Below are 4,198 nucleotides of genomic sequence, written 5' to 3'. Positions count from 1 at the left end.
GTTACCGGACAAAGAAGGAGTCAGTGGAGTAGCTGAACTTTCCTCAAGCAGCAACAGCAGTTATAATAGTTCCTCTTCAAGCATGAGAGCTATAAGCCAAGTCTGATTACCACACCCCTTATTGTGCTCCTCATTCGTGTAGTTTTTGGGTTGATCCCAGTTAGCTTACTCACTCACTCATGTGTTCTGCAAATGTGTATTGAGTGCCTTTGGTATATTAAGCATTGAACTAGAGGTCCTACTTATTCAGATCTTGTAAGGGAGATAAACTAGTAAATAAAAACACAATAAAGAACTCTGCCCAGGTAGCTCAGTTGGTTAAAACATCGTCCCAATACACCAAGGTTGCAGTTAAAGCCCCGGTCAGAACACATACAAGAATCAACCAATGAATACGTAAATAAACAGAACAACAAATCGACCTCTCTCTCTTCTCTCTCTGAAAATCAATTTTTTAAAAAAGTACAGTAGGGAGAAATGGCATAGGGGACATAGGTTATGGAGGAAAGACACAAAACCCAGACTAGAGGTGTTAGGGAAAGTTTATGAGAAATGCTACTGCAGTTGCCTGAAGACCCCATGAGTTATTCAATGAGGGAAAGACGATCAACAGAATAGAGAACTGCATATATTGTGTGATTCCGGGTTGTAAAGAAAATATTATACACACATACATGCATACACATATATAGACTACTAGAGGCCCGGTGCACAAAAATCTGTGCACTCGGGGGGAAGGGGGGGTGCCTCAGTCAAGCCTGTGCCCTCTCTCAGTCTGGGACCCCTGGGGAGATAACGACCTGCTGGCTTAGGCCTGCTCCCGGGTGGCAGAGGGCAGGCCCAATCCCTAGGTGCAGCCCCCGGTCGGGCTCAGAGCAGGGCCGATTGGGGTGTTGGGGCGCTGCCCCCTGTCACACTCAAGGCAGGGTCGATGGGGAGGTTGCGGCGCCACCCCCTATCACGCACAGAGCAGGGCCAATCTGGTGGTTGGGGAGCTCCCCCCTGTCACGCACAGAGCAGGGCCCATTAGGGGGTTGGGGAGCTCCCCCCTGTCACGCACAGAGCAGGGCCCATCAGGGCGTTGAGGAGCAACCCCCTGTCACTCAGAGAATAAGGCTGATAGGGGAGTTGGGGCGAAGCCCCCTGTCACACACAGAGCAAGGAGGATCAGGGGGTTGGGACGCCGCCACTGTCACACTCAGGACAGGGCCGATGGGGAGGTTATGGCTCTACCCCATCACACACAGAGCAGGGCCCGTGGGGGGGGGGGGGGGGGGTTGTGGCGCCGCCCTCTATCACCCACAGAGCAGGGCTGATCAGGGGGTTGGGGTGCCGCCACTCTCACACTCAGGGCAGGGCCGATGGGGAGGTTATGGCTCTACCCTGTCACACACAGAGCAGGGCCCGTGGGGGAGGGGGTGGGGCGGGTTGGGGCGCCGCACCCTGTCACACACAGAGGGCCATCAGAGGTTGGGGAGCTCCCCCGTATCAGGCACAGAGCAGGGCTGATCAGGAGGTTGGGGCACCTTCCCCTGTCACAAACAGAGCAGGGCCGATAGGGAGGTTGTGGCCCCGCCCCCTGTCACACACAGAGCTGCAGGGCGATCAGGGGGTTTGGGCGCTGCCCCCTGTCATGCTGATCCCGGTGCCGGGAGGCCTCTCGGATCCGCTGATCCAGGTGCTGTGAGGCATATTACCCTTTTACTATATAGGGTAGAAGCCTGGTGCATGGGTGGGGCTGGCTGGTTTGCCCTGAAGGGTGTCCTGGATCAGGGTGGGGGTCCCCACTGGGGTGCCTGGCCAGCCTGGGTGAGGGGATGATGGCTGTTTGCAGCTGGTCACACACTCTTCAGGGTGGGGGTCCCCACTGGGGTGCCTGGCCAGTTTGGGTGAGGGGCTGAGGGCTGTTTTCAGGCTGGCAGGTGATGGAAGCTCCCAACCGCTCCTTTTTTTCTTTTTTCTTTTTTTAATTCTGGGCCAGCTTTAGCTCTGAGGCTCCAGCTCTTAGGCCTCCACTGCTGAAAGTAGGTAATTGAAACAATGTATAACTCCAGCTCTGACTCCAGCTCTGAGACCCCAGCTCGCTGAAAGCTGGTTTCTGGGGGTTTTTTTTAGCTTCTATATGTTACAGTGTTTCTTAAACTGCAAGCTCAGAGGCCTGCAAGGCAGGCGGGGAACGTTGGAGTCCTCCGTCACTGAAGCAAGCAAGCCTCATGTTAGTTTCAAGCTGCCTGGCTGCCAGCCGCCATCTTGGCTGACAGTTAATTTGCATATTGCCCTGATTAGCCAATGGGAAGGGTAGTGGTCATACGCCAATTACCATGTTTCTCTCTTATTAGATAGGATGAGTAGTTGATTTTATGCAATATGCTGGTAGTAGAGTCAGAGGACTAGGCATGATGTGACATTATTATTCTCACACTTTGAGAATACTATGACATGCACATTTTTTAAGCTTACTTTAAAAAAAAGTTGCCACCTAGGCATCCGGTCTAGGGTGTTGAATACGAATACGTTTGTGGCCCAGCCTATATATAAAAGAAACATTTTAGTGAAAATTTTGTAACTTAATTTTTACAATATCCTGTTATACATAATTATTAATAACGAAGTACAACAGGCAATAGCCTTAACACAATAGCCTCAGCTGTTGTCTCGGAAAGACTGAAGATTCGCTGCTCCTTGCACAGGGCAGCCCTTCAGGAGCTCCTCAATAAAGGACTTTATTAAACTAGTTTCAAAGCACAGAGGTCAAATAATTTACACCAGCAACACCAAAAGTGGGGATGCCCAGCTGTTGGAGAAGATGCATGAACAACAGGTCTGACTGGCTGTACATTTTGAAAAATAAACCTTTATTAAAGAAAAAAAATAGAACATTACAGCCCTACAGCAACCCCTACAGAAGCCCCCCCCCCCCCCGCCCCAATTAAGCTCCTTCCAATCACTATCCACAAAAGTAACCACTATTCTGATATCTATTACCATAGATTAGTTTTTCCTGCTTTTCAATCTTATAGAAATTTCTCCAACAGCTGGGGCATCCCCACCTTTGGTGTTTCTAGTATAAATTACTTGAGCTCTGTGCCGGGGTCCTGCCCCAGCAGGTCCAGGGGTTCCCAAAGGCGTAGACGGAGTCGGCGAAGAAGGAAGGACACGGAGACAGTGTTCAGTTGATCAGCAGCCTAGCCAGGGTCTCCAGCCAGGATCTCCAGCCAAGTTCTGGTCTGGATCTCCAGAGAGGTTCTGCTTAGGATCTCCAGCCAGGTTCTGTGTCCATGTTGTCTTGCTAGGTTCTCCAGCCAGGTTCTCCAGGTTCTCCAGCCAGGTTCGGTCCAGGTTCTAGTCAGGTTCTCTTGCCATGTTCTATAGTCAGGTTCAGTCCAGGATCTTTTGCCATGTTCTCTCGCTAGGTTCTGTCTCTAGGTTCTGAGGCCAGTTTCTGTCCAGGATCTTTTGCCATGTTCTCTCCAGCGAAGTTCTTCTGTCTCTAGAGAATGTTCTGTGTAGGTTCTGTGCCTAGGTTCTGTCTCTCTGTCTGTCTCTTGCTGTCTTGTTACATCTGTATTTATACCAGTTGATTCAATCCTATCAATCTCTATTCCAAAGGTTAGGGCGTTTCTTATCTCCATTCCAGGGAGTAAAGATTATGTAGCTTAAGCATGATTGTTCATAGTTAAAGTGATTAATTACCCACCTGGCACTTAGTTAAGAGGTTTTATTCCCTCCTTAACTTCAGGGGAAAATCCCTACCTGGGGAAACAACCTTTCTCAGAGACCTTGGTTAAAACACATAGTGCCTAGAAGGTGAGCAAACATATTAAGAACAGTATGCAATATATGCCAGGTCCCTTGAAACAGCAAGCATGGACCGGCTCCCGGCAGCTCTGTGCTTTGAAACTAATTTAATAAGTTCTTTACTAAGGAGCTCTTGAAGGGCTGTCCTGGCCAAGGAGCAGCAAATCTTCAGTCTCTCTGAGACAACAGCTGAGGTTATAAACTTATAGTTGGGAACTTCCTTATAGAATTTGTCATATGCTTCTTTGTCAAACAAGACTAGGTTATTGAGCTTGTCCCAAATTTAGCCTTTGAACGACTTCTTCTTTTTGGCCTTCCCCCAAACTTATTCATGGGGGTGTTTGTCTTTCTTGGCAGACTTTCTAACATCTTTCTTCTTCTTATCATCCTTGGGAAGCAT

General features: G+C 49.4%; 1 pseudogene across 1 annotated transcript; it reads right to left on the bottom strand.

The window, feature by feature from the left end:
- Positions 1-2,991: 2,991 nt before the first annotated feature.
- On the bottom strand, positions 2,992-4,198 carry LOC308515337 (small ribosomal subunit protein eS25-like; annotated as a pseudogene). Its single transcript has 2 exons — positions 3,873-4,198; positions 2,992-3,082 (listed from the first exon to the last, which is right to left on the bottom strand). The product of its transcript is annotated as a small ribosomal subunit protein eS25-like (transcript).

Source organism: Myotis nattereri, assembly GCF_964212035.1.
Source record: "Myotis nattereri genome assembly, chromosome: 3".
In the NCBI taxonomy this organism is placed as follows: Eukaryota; Metazoa; Chordata; class Mammalia; order Chiroptera; family Vespertilionidae; genus Myotis; species Myotis nattereri.
This window is presented reverse-complemented; position numbering and strand designations above follow the sequence as displayed.